Raw genomic sequence first — 15150 nt, forward strand, 5'->3', positions numbered from 1 at the left:
TCTATGTCTCTTTTCATGTAGTCCAGGGAGGTACGTCTCAGGTCATTCACACCAGCATGGATGATGACTAAGTCATATTTGTACTTGCCTTGGAGTGACCTGAGTGCTTGTGTTATGTGGCGGATCCTAGTGCCGGACAGGCAGCTCACTGTGACCTTCTCTTTGTTCAGCCTGGTGAGCAGGACATCAGTGTGTCTGACTATAGAATCACCTATCACAAGTGTTTCAGGTGTGTTATTTGGCCTTAAGGGCTGTGACTGTTTGGCACACTGACTTTGTGAGCTATGTGTCGCATGTGTGTTGTTTTGGGGTGGCGTTTGCTTGGATGTCTGCTTTGGAGGTCTCTGCTGCTTAGGCAGATTTTTATTTAGAGCCTCCAAGTATGTTTTTGTGTGTTACCTCAGCGGATCCTCTTGGGGTGTCCAGCAGAGAATTATAGCTGCAGAAAGGAGAGAGAGAGAGAGACTTTAATTGATCAAAAGATCTGTTTCTGCTTATTTTTACCTGTCGCACCTTATCGTACATGTTTTGTGACTGTGTTAAATTACTTTATTTCATTTCTGCAGGTTTTTACATTGCACTTTACCAGATCGTCTGTTTTGAATTGTATTTTACTGTTACAGGCTACACACTTAAGTGTGCTAACCATTTAGAGCCTTATAAGTGTGTTTTAATCCTGCATTTTCTGCCTCCCTATTTCTGAAAAAAAAAAACTACTACAAAATCCTATCTGCCTCCTTGTTTCCCAACTTTCTTGAAACCAGTATAGTCCAGATCTCAGATTTGCTGATTTTAGGTCTGTGTATTATGTTGTGAGTGAACCAGACCTTCCAGAGATAGAAAGAAGTCTTGCAGCCTATCAGTGGCAGTGATAAGCTCTGAACAGCCTATCTATCACTAGTTTAGTGGTTTCCAGCTCTAGTTTGTTGTACTATTGGCTGTTTTAGGCTGCTTCTATCCCTTTCAACTTCCTGCTTTAAAACCCATGTTTGCGCACAGTGCTGTGCTGCTTAGCTTGGGTTAAACTATTCCCTGTGTCAGAAAGTCTGCTCTTCAAATTTCCCCTTAGAACCTGCTGTTTATTCAGTAGTAGCACTAAAATCTGAATCCCTCTGACTAGCACTTGATCTAGAACTGCTAGAAAGCACTAAAGTAGCCATCAACTAATACAAGCACTAAAATCCAATTGTAAGCACTAAACAACCTAAAGTTGCAACTACCTTGCCAAGGTAAGGAAAAACAGCTCTTGTACTTTACTGAAAAGCACCTAGTCAGGCATGTCCAAGGGTCAGCTTCCAGTGATATCTCTTGTCCATCTGGTGAATCTGGGCATACTGGGGTAATGTAGCAATTGCCTCATGTACACAGACAACCCTCTCCTCCTACCACCAAATACTACAAGCTGCAAGAGATGCAATTACATAGCCAAACTGGAAGTAACGCTCTCTCCATCCAAGACTGTACTAGACAGTCAAGAGGAGAAGGAAAACATCTGCACTACACCTTAAGCAACACATATCCCTACAAAACCCACATCATCAACACCCACACATAGTAACATGAAACCCACTTATGCGGAGGCCCTTAACATTAACCTACCCAAGCAATGAGGACCTCCAAAGCTGAAACGCAAACAAACACCAATCACAACCAAAGCAACACATAGCTGACAACACCAGTGTGCCACCCAAAAACAGCCCCTAAGGTAAGCCAACATGCCAAACACTTTATTCATAGGTGACTCTATAGTCAGGCACACTGATGTCACACTTACCAGACTGAACAAGGAGAAAATTACATTCAGCTGCCTGTCGGGTGCCAGGATCCACCACATAACACAAGCACTCAAGTCACTCCACAACAAGTACAAATATGACTCTATCATTGTCCATGTTGGTGTGAATGACCTGAGATGTACCTCCCTGGACTACATGAAAAGAAACATGGAGGAGCTCTCCGATCTTGTAGCCCAGGCAGGTATGACCCTAGCCCTGAGTAGCATCCTGCCATCCCCAGAATGATACCACAGTACAAGGACAAAATGATTGACTGCAACAATTGGCTAAGCTTCTGGTGTCATTCTAAGGGAATCCAGTATCTATCTGCCTGGGATGACATGATTGACAGACCATGATGCTTTGACAGAGATAGCCTGCACCTGTCGCCCTTGGGATTCCAGATACTGGCTAAGGCTCTTGCCAACCCTATAGTGCCTTTTTTAGGCAAGGTTCAAATGGCAAATTCACCACCATAACTGGTACAAGCAAGCAAAATCTGAGGGCAAGGCTACTTAATGCTATAAGTCTAAACCTCAAAAATGCACTCACACAAAGCACTCCTGAAAATCAGCATCTGTGCAGTGACAGAGACCTGGTTCAAGGCTCCAGTGAGCACCCCTGCATTATCAGGCTGTAATTCATACTACACCTTTTGGCCACCTAACCTGGACCAAACACTAAAGGTGGAAGCGTGTCCATATTCATCAAGGATATCCACACCTCCAGGCTAGTTGCTCAGCATGACGCATCCAAGATTATCCAAGTGGAACTAACTCTGGGTAAGACCGCAATCCAAATTGTAACTTGCTACAGATCCTCCACCGAATGCCAGGATTCCCACTGCTCATTTCTTGATACACTGGAAAATAATAGGGTACAACCCAACACCCTAATAATGGGCAATTTCAACTACCCCATCATTAATTGGGAAAACAACTCATGCACCAACTCTTTTGCTCAACGTTTTCTGGAATTCATAAATTCCAACGCCTTGGATCAACTTATCCACACCCCCACCTGGGACAGCATTACCCTAGACCTGGTCATTACCAACATGGGCGACTGGTGTTCCACTCCAGAGGTCAGTTCCTCGTTGGTCAGATCTGACCACAAGCTAATTAGCCTAGACATCCACATCCCGACTCCAGCCCCCATTAGGGAAACCATGGTAAAAAATTTCCCGAAAGACAACTTTACACTTTTCTTAAGACAGAAGTGGCAAACTTCAAGACACTCATGCAGATGGACAATAGAGGCACAACTGCTGAATCCTGCACAATACACTTTATAAGCACTTACACAAGTGCATGGATCATGCTATCCCTAACAGAACCAAGATGCTATCCTCCAAAAAAAGAAAGCCAATCTGATAGTCCCCTGCCATAAACAAACTCTACAACAGAAGAAAGAAACTGCTGCAAAAAAGAGTAAAATCCCATGACTGGAAGAACTCTCTGGTCAGCCTCAGTAAGAAGCTGAGATCCCTCATAAAATCCTCCAAAGCTAGTTATGAAAACAAAGTTTCCACTGATCCTTAAAGACAACCACAAAGCATTCTATAGCTATGTCTAGAATCTCAATGGCAACACTCAGATCTGCTCTGAGTTACAGCACAATGGCACTAAATATACAGAACCAACTGATATTGCCAACATCCTGGCAGATAAGTTCTGTGCTAACTTTACCCCCCCCCAAAAGGCCCATCTGTATACTGGAACAATACAAAGTTCCTGCAATCATGGCTGCACAGGTAAAACTCACACTCTCCAAAGCTAAGAACACAACATTGATGGGACCTGTCAACATCCCAGGCTGCATTCTACATGAACTACAGAAATAACTGCCTAAGCACCATGTTCAATCATAGCCTCACTGCAGGCTTTGTGCCCACTGAATGTTGCACAGTGACAGTTATCCCACTCCACAAAGGGGGAGCCACCATGGACCCTGGGAACTACAGGCCCATTAGCCTAATGAGCCTGGTCTGCAAGGCCATGGAACATATCATCATGGAAATTATAAACAAAGACATTGGTAATCTCCAAACTCTGGATGCCATCCAGTTCAGGTTTGTAAAAGGCAGATCATGTGTCCTAAACCTGATTGACTTCTTTGAAGCAGTCACCAAAGCTGTAGATGAGGGTAAGGTTGTTCACACAGCCTATCTAGATCTAGCTGAGGCTTTTGACACCAACCCTCACTCTAGAATTATAGATAAACTCACTAGACTAGGTATACATCCCTATGTCACAAGATGGGTTGCCAAGTGGCTCACTGACAGAACCCACACTGTAAAGTAGCAGACTCCAAATCTGACTTCAGACCAGTAACAAGTGGAGTACCACAGGGTTCAGTCCTGGGTCCTCTTCTGTTTGCTATCTACTTTTCTGAAGTACAGGCTAACACAGAAGGTCTTTGGCTAATAAAGTTCGCAGATGACTGCAAACTAGGAGCCATAATTGAAACTCCTAATGATGTGGACATCCTACAAAAGGGCCTCACTGATAAAGATGCCTGGTGTCAAAGCCATGGCCTCAAGCTCAATTCCAAAAAGTGCATTGTCATCCCCTTTGGTTAAAACGCTGTACCCATGAGCAACCACATAGGTGGTAGTCTACTTAACACTGAAAGTGTGATAAGAGACCTTGGGACACCGGTGGACAGTAGTCTCTCTCTTGATCACATCGCCACAGTAGTAAGGAAATCCTACATGGCGCACCTCATCACAAAAGGTTTCTCATCCAGGATAAAAGAGGTCATTGTTCACCTCTACTCGTCACTCATTAGACCCATTGTAGAGTATAATGCCCCTTTTATGTACCTCACAAGACATCTACAGCAAGTGGAAAGGCTGCAGAAATACCCCACAAAGAGGATTACTGGCCTCAAACAGATGCCCTATGCAGACCGTCTCAAAAAACTCCAGCTTTAATCCATCACTTATCGCCTACTTAGAGGCAATCTCTGCCTAACATACAAAGCTATGTCAAAACCAGAGCTGTTGGACATGCTCTACTTAAAGAAATCCCTCCGAGCTACATGCTCTAGGGACCTAAACCTTGTCACCACAATAAATAGAACTTGCAGGAGGGATAGATTCCTGTCCCAGAGACCTCCCATACTCTGAAACAAACTACCTATCTATATCAAACAAAGCTCCTCATTACCACTCTTCAAGAAAAATCTTGATGATTGGATGGGAAATAGGAAATTCATCCCAGAGATCACCTCTGTGGCTCTGTTTTACAGGGGCACAGGAAAATAATTTTCTTGGGTGGCGAAAGCCAGGGTACCTTTTTTGGCTAGGCTTGTATAGGCCCTAGGGCTAATAGCCTAGTGCCTACTTATGAATCTATGAACCTAGTACAAAAAATGGGAAAATGGGTTGTGGATGGATGGATGGACATATGGATGGATGGATGGATGGATGAATGGAACAACATCCTAATTGTTTTGAAAGTAGTGACACCACTTTATATATTGTAATATTATGATACAGTTGACTGATAAAATGAATAAAGTCAATTAGAAAATGAAATAGTTCTAAAACTTTGAAAAGATATGACCATTTCAACAAATCATTTTCTGTGCATCTACATCTGATTAATGTTAATTCTTTGGACTTGTATCCTTTAATACTGTATTAAGTTTGTTGAAAATGAAAACAGTTATTTTCTGAATTAGAATTGATATAAGTATTTAAATATCTTTATTAAAATAAACATAAATAATTGTTGATTTCATTTAATAAAAATTGGCTTATATCAATTTCATACAGATTTTCATACAGTTTTTAACTTCATTTAAAGTTGAATTATTACTGTAGTATTTCCAGGATAAGGGCATTTATTCATTAGTGATGCTATTATTAGCCAATTATGATATAATAGTCATTTACCAGGTACAATTTTTTATAAGTTTCAGAGCAGGAACTTTGACTATTTTAATTTATACTTGTAATTAGTTAATTAGTCTCACTTTCTTTCTTTAATAAAATTACAGTCTCATGTAACTATTTATCAATATTTGGAAAGCTAACCATATCCTTAGATATAGACAAATCTATATTTATAGAAATAATTGTAGTGAGATTTCACATTCTAAGGGGTGTCCATGTTTGCTTTTTTTTGCTATCAGTAGATTTTTAATTACTTGAATTTGCTTTTGATATGAATTCTTTTTCATTCATTTGCTACCTTATTTAATCTTAGCTGAATGATGAATAACTTTTAATTTCATTTTTTTCTAATGCAACAGGAACTTTAAATAAATGTTAGTTCATTACATTAATTCAACATTATGCTCTTATACTAAATTTTAGACAAATGCGTTTTATAAAAAATGATAAGTAAGGCCTATCAATTCTAATCCAAATTCAAAAATATACTAATAATGAGTAAACACAAAGAATCAATATCTCTTAAATCAATAATATCTTTCAGATTCAAATTTGATATCCTTTAGCTTTTGCAAGTACTCTAGTTTATTTTGATACAGTTGAATTTTTAGGGTTTAGTGTCCAATAAAGATACCCTGCTGGTAAAAGAAGGTTTCTTATACAGTAATTTTTTTTTTTAGTATTTTCTAGAATACATAATAGCTGATATAAACTTTGGTGTCAGTTATAACTTTAGGAAGCATCTTACCTCCTCCATTACAAGAGGACAACATGGGCTTCAGTGAGTATTTTCCCCTAATACAGCAACTCATTTTTTCTAAGTTGAGGGTAATAAAATCTTGTAGATTAAAATATTCAATTTGCCAATTATCCTTTTTTCAAAAGACATATCTCCTGTAAATCATAACATTGGCCTTGTTTAAGTTAAACAAAAAACAGTAGCCTACCCCATTTCTGATTTCTATTCAAACCATTTACATTTGGAGAAATAAAAGATTGAAGTATTTATAAGAGTGCAGTATATGACTGAATGCAAAATCACACTATTCTGCTATAATTATGAATGAAAATCACAGTAAAGTCCTACAATAAATTATCAAATTACATGTAGAAAGTAAACCTCCAAGATACAGATTTACAAATAAAGTTTCCTTCATCTAGCATATACAGATCTAAAATAAACATCTTCTGATATATTGATAAACTGACTGTATACAAATACACAATAGAATTTGAAAACAACCCCCTAGAATCACAAGGATTCCTATATTAATCAAGATGAACCTGACTTAGCTTCCTGACTATATAAAAATCTTACCTAACCTACCTAAGATCAAATTGATTCAAATGCAGTCTCAGATTAAAATAATTAGACTAATCAAATCACCAAGTGTAAACAGATAAATAAGTGAATATTTAAATAATAAAAAGTAAAGTAAATCACCTATAAAGATTGTAATTATAATGGGTTCAGCACTGAAGACTGATCATAGGACAAGTGAAAGGACTGAAACTGCAAGACAGAAAGTGACAAAACTCAAACTCTATAGCAACTGCATTTATTGTACATCTAAGCTGGCATATTTACTTTAATGGAAATCTGGAAGCGACCCCCCAACAGGCATTAGTGTATTTTGCATGACTTTGCAGTTTTAATCCATTGGCTTTGGGCTTTTTGGTCCAGCCATATACAAATTTGTTTTTAACAATAATTCCAATCAGAATCAATTAGAGTCATAATCGAAAGGGTGACATAAATACTGCTGATGCATAAATGTCTGAAATACATAACAGGATATGATGAATCTATGCTGCAATAGGATTAGGTCCTGACTAGAGGCCAGAAAGATCCAGGATCATTTGGTGACCCAGCTGCTGACACAACCAGAGAAGGATGGTAGGAATGCATAGTCAATGATAGCTCACCAGTCCTGTAATATGTTGGGAGCCTGATCAACTGAAATGTAAGCGTCTGCATGATGGAAATGTATATCACATGCAGCATTAGGGGTCAGACACTTGTGCTTGGCTCTCATGAGATATCCAGGTTAGCTAAGTGTCACTATTTATGTGAAAAATCATTCACAAATATTTGGAGAAGGCATTGGAGGCCCTTGGATGTGTGCATGCCGTCTTCCTAGTAGTTATTTGCTTTATTTATATATTACTCATAAACATTGTCCTCTCAAGCTTGTCATGCAATGACATTTTTAATTAATTAATTAATTAATTAATTAATTAATTAATTACTTATGTAAAAAACCCAGACAAAGGAAACACGCTCCAATAATAAATCCAGTAAAGTAAAAACAGTAGTTAATTTTATTCCAAGGTTTTGCAAACAGTAAGCGCTTTCACAATAACACATTATTGCTTCATCAGATCAAGGGTAATGGCTGATAAATGTCCTTAAATAACAGTTCAAAGTTTTCGAAGTTTCCAAGCAGCCATTCATAAACTGACTAAACACACATCAATCACAATTTAAAGACATAAGCATTCTAATTCATAGTTCAAACCTGTTTATGCAAATTCATTTGTACTAAACGGCATGACATCAGGCTTCAAGTAAATACCTGTACAGCATGTTCTATGTGTACATATATAAATACTTAAATTATTAGAATTAAAATATTTAATAAAATAAACTATGTATATTCCATATAAATATAACAACATCAATATAATAGCTGGTGATACCACATACCTTTCTTACATTTATTAACCCTTCTGGATCCAATAGATGTTTTACATGTATTTGCAATTTTGCATAAATTATTTTATTTTAAATTCGCAGTTTAAACATAATTTAGATTTGCATTTATACATAATGCATTTATATAGGTATATGTAATTGTAATTTTATTTATATATACATAGTTTATTTTACTAAATATTTTAATTAAATTGCTACTTTTTAATTAAAACATATCTTGCCTCCTATCCTCCTAAGCAGCTACTGTCTTAATAAGTACACTTTTTCACTCACTACTGCCACTTCTACATTTGCCTAGCTTCTATTCTGTCCTGTACAACTCCTGTCACCATTTGTCTGACACAGACTCCCACTCACTATCACTTTCCTCTTTAACTGCCTTGCTCACTGCCTGAATTCCCTGTTCATTGCTCTGACAACTTTGTTGCCTCCTCTTTATCATCGCATTCATTCACTGCCTAGCATAATTATTTTTCAAGTTTTTAAGTGCATCACTGCTGAAGAAATCTGCTTTGGTGGGTAACCAGTTACCACTGATCTGCTCCTTCTTGCCAGCTTTTGAATCCCTAAGAAAGTGTACAGTCCTTCCATGTATTCAGTATAAGCATCCCTTCTTTCCAGTACTCTTACAAGAATCCTAACTTAATCTTCTTAGCAGCCTTTTTCAACTCATTCTCTTTACTTGATGTATTCCTTTCTCTCCAAAAAGACAGGAAGTGATTGGTCTCTTTCTACTTGCCATAGCTTCTTATCTTTGGTACTGATACATACTGTTGTCTTATGACATCGCAACCCAGTCTGGGCATAACAATGAGGCACATTGACGTTTGTATCTATTGCTTAAGATGAGCAGCTGACCTATAAATATATAAGGTCAGTCAGGTTCTTTTAGCTAAAGTAAATATGGAATAAATAGTTTATTTGTTGCAAGGATAAGTGAATTTCTTACTATACAATAACATCCATTCAAAGTGTTTTACTCTTGTTTTTACTACTGCCTGTCTGTCTGGGTTTGGGTGCTGTTTCTCTCTGCTGTTACCGACTTGAATGTTCTCCATGGCTGGCTGACTAGACTTTTGCCATTTCTCATTAATAGAGGCATGCTCAGCTGCAGTAACTCATCTCATAATGGCCTTTTTATTTAGTATTTAATCCAAGGAGTTAACGATGCACCTTTAACTTTATTTGACATTGATGTCCTTTGGTTCTGTGTACCATCGGTACTTGAGTATGTTTCTTACTTGACTGCTTTCTCTTAGTTCATGTGCCGATCAGTCCATTATTCAGTCTAACTATGTTTTTGACATACAGTCTAGCTCATTTCCTACTTTATTACCTACCACTGCCTTCTGACCATCTCTGTCCATGGTGACCATATATGTACTGCAAATTCCACCATTGTAAATGCCTAGACCATACACAGTTCCTGATAACCAGTTTTGTCTACTGCCTTGCACATGCTGTTTGAATCAAAGTATGCCCTTTTACAAACCTTGGTTGATAACACCCTGCTTCTTTCTCCCACTGTAGCTAGTCTGTCTCTGCTAGTCCTGCAAGCATTGGTACTTACCCATTTTATTGTGCTACAGCTATTTCTCCTTACTCCACTGACCCTTTTTTTCAGCACTCGCTTACTAGTAACTTGGATTCAGGAGTACGTTCATTCCATTTTGGTACATGGCTTCTGTATTTATTAGCTACTGGAAGAACATATGCCTGTAAATATTCTGGAATATAATACACACACACACACACACACACACACACACACACACACACACACACACACACACACACACACACACACACACCATACACGCACACACACACGCTCTGGCACATGTGCATGTACACATGAATTGGCATGTTTACATTAAGCTGGTAGTGGTGCTGCGGTAGTGTTGTCGCCTCACAGCAAGACGTTGTCCTGTTCGATTCTCAGCTAGAGCGTCTTCTGTGTGGAGGCATGCGTGAATGGGCATGCCTTCATTGAAGGTTGTGCATCAGGACTGGTAACTTGGCACGTAAAAATCCACTACCAAACATTAGCGGACCGGAGTTCCACTGTGGCGACCCCTAACCGGGATAACCCAAAAGACGCAACAACATTAAGCTGGTCAGAGTATGTCCATCTTTGAATTTGTACTCTTCATTATATTTAAATCAATTAATCTACATTCTGCTCTGACAAGGTCTACACATTTTAATTGTACATCTAATACCGTTGTTTTATTATGTTCAATAAGTCCATTTCCCTCTAGAAGTTTAACTTCATACATTATATAATATGCTTTGACTTGGTTTGTCTGCAGTACACCAGTCGTATAGCATACAACATGTTTTGACATGACTTTTGTGCAGTACTTCAGAGCTCAGTCAAGCTTGCTTCCTTGATACACGAAAAGTTTAATTTCTCTTTCGTCTGTCTGATAAATTCCTGACTTAAAGTTGCTACAAAGATTATGGTTGTATGGAAGAAGATACCTCCTGACTCCCCCTTTAATGCATTTGGAATATCCATTATAATATAAAAATGTTATGTGATTCTATGCATCTTAGTTTAGTGTTTGGTTTTCCAACCTACCTCTTAGTTTTAAGAAAGTCATTTTGTTTCATATCTCACTGGACAGTCACTCTAAGAGCACTTCAGACTTGTTAAAACTTTGCTGATGACTTTCATTCTTCGGGCACCACATACTTACTGCTTGGAATTAACTTGCCTTAGTAGCGGACCTATTAATTCATTTTACTTTTATACCTGACATCTGTGTAACGTTGTCTCCTACATCTTGTCCAGCACCACCCAGCTGAAGTACTTAAGCACTATACTGCTACTTCATGCTAAGTGAAAACTTGCTGTTTCAGTTTCCTGTGCAAGTGCAACATCAATCAGTTACAGGACACAGAGAACATACTTGCAGGAAAAAAAAAACACTGCAAACTTCACATTAAGCATATATCAATGTGTTATAAAGATAATGGTCAATGTCCCTTACATTACTATAGATATAATTTCTGCAAGAAATACAACAAAAAATTGAAGTTCCATAAGCTACACAACATATCTTGTGATTTCATTTACATAACCAAGGAAAACCTAACAACTCCTTGTGTCAGTCATGCTAACCAAAATGTTAATATGCGGGTGTCCCTACTCTATGCCAAAAATAATGGGAGGACAAAGGACAAATATTAAGGGGGACTTTAAACATCATTCTTATAATCATAGAAAATTGGGAGAAAGTAATAGGTTTCGCAATAGATTGCATTTTCTGAAGAATATGAAGTCTGAAACAAATGTCTGTCATTACTTAGTGACTGTGATCCTCAATGACTTGCTAAAATACACAAACTGTATGAGGAACAGACCAAACATAAGAGGTGGACATCTGTACATTCTGCAAAATGCTGAATAGTTGAGAGGTACGGATATTCATAAGATTGGGAGGCAATAACATTAGACCTATACAGTTGTACATTTATAGGCCTGCCACCACACTATGTAAAACAGTAGAGAGGAAGGTGTAGGTATAGATGCAGATCAACTCATTATAACTTTAATAATCAAGAAATTCTTGATAGATTTAGAGTGGACTAGGCTATTATAAAGGTTTTAATGAGTTTGTATGGCTCACAGATGGAACTGAGGGATCTGTGACATTTCTATACCTGTGGATACTAAGATATGAATAGCCCCTCAATATACTTCACAGGGACCTTCCAGAGACAGTGTGGGGACACACTGTATTCTCGGAGTTCTGCCATGAGGATACCTCCACAGTTCCTGACCTATTATCTCAGCAGTGCCCATGACTCTCCTTTCTGGCACACAAACTCACTCTGCAGTTTCTTTCCATACGGTAAGATATCCCATGGTGACCTTGTTGGTAACTGTATTTATATAATCAGTTACAGTTTGGAAAGGGTATTGTTTATTACTGAACTACCTTTCCCTTTTTGTGTTCCCTCTCCCTTTGTCTTGTCTCCATCTGTTGTGGGCTACCCACTTGAGCCATGGCTAATGATGCCAGACTATGATCCTAGGCTGCCAAGACAAAGTACAACACCTTCCTGTCCCAGAGAAAGATTATCATCGATCAAGTGTTTGGCTTCCTGAAAACCTATTTCTATTGCCTGGATAAGATGGAAGATGCCCTTCAGTATGACCTTGATACTACATGCAGGATCTTTACCATGTATTTCATTCTGTTCAACATGATTATGAGCCGGTCTAGTGGAGAAGTGCCCCATAATGGCAGAAAGCTCCCACTATTGGTTTTTCCACCAGTGATGATAGGAGACCCCATGCACCAGACTGGTGCATGGTACATGGCTAAAGTTTTTTTTTTTTTTGGACCGTCATCTATATTTTATTAGTGGCAGCCTGCATTAAGTGTTATGCCTGCCTGTTCACCAAAATATGTGCAGTGAATTGCATTATTAGGAAGCAAAATGTTGAATATGATAGTTTGTATTATATTGTTGTACACTTAAGAGCCTCCTGTGAAATATCCAGGTAATATATTTAGCAGTAATACTGCTTCTCCAGGAATGTTCATTATTTGAGAATTGCTCAGGAAGGATTTGAGTTAGTAACTGGAGGAAATGTGTGTATGTAAGCATGTACTGGAACAGTACCCCACTTTGCAGTTTATAGGATGTTTTCACTTCTACCACAAAAGTAAAATTATTTTACACTTCTTATGGTATATCCTACTGCCTCTGCACTTTTTTAGATGTATTAGAATTAACTGTTTTCTATATTAAGGTACTGCATATCAGATTAATTCCTTCTGCCATAGAGACCATCTTTTGTATCATTAGAATTAACAGCAATCATCATTTGTGCAGTGCTGAGGGTGATGTGGCAACAGTGCTAGTGTTGCTGGCAGGATTTATTGCACTGCTGTAATAGGCATATATCCTCCACACACCATGTAGACTCAAAATCTTATTCTACATTATTCTACATTGCCGTTTGCAGCTTCTCCTTTTTTTTTTTCTTTAAACAGAAATATTATTTATGTCAAACAGATGTTGTTGAATTGTACCTTATGATATTTTTAGTACTGACATTGTGGGCCCTGACTTATAAGAGGTCACATGTGTCATACACAATATGCCCTAAGAATAGCTGGGGGTGCTACTGCCCATGATCATGATGAAGTGCTGGCATGTTTGTTTGACACTGACTTCAAACTTCACTACATGAACTTCAGAACAAACTGGCTCCCCACCTAAGCACCATGTTCAATAATAGCCTCGCATCAGGCTTTGTGCCCACTGAATGACTCACAGCAACAGGTATCCCACTCCACAAAGGGGGAGCCACTACTGATCCCGGGAACTATCACCCAATTAGCCTGATGAGCCTGGTCTGCAAGGCCATGGAATGTATAATCATGGAACTCATAAACAAAGACATTGGTAACCTCCAAACTCTGGATCCCACCCAGTTCGGGTTTGTGAAAGGCAGATCATGCCTCCTGGACCTGATCAACTTCTTTGAGGCAGTCACCAATTCCATAGATGAGGGTAATGTGGTTCACACAGCCTATCTTGACCTCACCAAGGCATTCAACACCATCCCCCATTCTGGAATTATAGCTAAACTCACTAAACTAGGTATAAATCCCTATGTCACAAGATGGGTTGCCAACTGGCTCACTGACAGAACCCACACTGTAAAAGTTGCAGACTCAAAATCTGACCTCAAACCAGTGACAAGTGGAGTACCACAGGGTTCAGTCCTGGGACCTCTCCTGTTTGGTATTTACTTCTCTGAAGTACAGGCTAACACAGAAGGCCTCTGGCTAATGAAGTTCACAGATGACTGCAAACTAGGAGCCATAGTCAAGTCCCCAAATGATGTGGGCATCCTACAGAACTGCCTCGCTGAGACAAACGCCTGGTGTCAAAGCCATGGCCTCAAGCTCAATGCCAAGAAGTGCAGTTTCATCCCCTTTGGTAAAAACTCTGTACCCATTCACTACCACATAGGCAGCAATCTACTTAACACCGAATGTGTGATAAAAGACCTTGGGACCCAGGTGGACAGTAGTCTCTCCTTTGATAGTCACATCGCCACAGTAGTCAGGAAGTCCTTCTACATGGCACACCAAATAATAAAAGGGTTCTCACCCAGGAAAAAAGAGGTCATTGTTCTCCTCTACTCGACACTCATTAGACCCATTATAGAGTACAACGCCCCTTTTGGAATGTACCTCACAAGACATTTGCAGCAGCTGGAAAGGCCACAGACGTACCTCACAAAGAGGATTAATGGCCTCAAATGAATGTCCTACACTGACTGTCTCAAAAAACTCCAGGTTTACTCCATAACATACTGCCTACTCCGAGGTGATCTCTGTCTAACATATAAAGCTATGTCAAGCCCAGTTCTGTTGGACATGCTACACTTAAAGAAATCCCAGTCTTTCCGGGCTACACATCTAGGGACCTAAACCTTGCCACCACAATAAACAGGACATGCTCGAGGGATAGATTCCTGTCCCAGAGACTTCCCAAACTCTGGAACAGGCTACCCATCTATGTCAAGCAAAGTTCTTCATTAGCACTCTTCAAGAAAAATCTTGAGTGGATGGGAAATAGGAAATACACCCCGGAGATCGCTTTTGTGTCTCTGCTCAACAGTGGCACAGGAAAATAACTTTCTTGGGTGGCGTAAGCCAGGGAACCTTGTTGGCTAGGCTTACGTAGGCCCTTTGGCTGATAGCCTAGTACCTACCTAAGAACCT

Source organism: Protopterus annectens, chromosome 2.part1 (assembly GCF_019279795.1).
Source record: "Protopterus annectens isolate FY-2018-M chromosome 2.part1, PAN1.0, whole genome shotgun sequence".
NCBI classification, from domain to species: Eukaryota; Metazoa; Chordata; order Ceratodontiformes; family Protopteridae; genus Protopterus; species Protopterus annectens.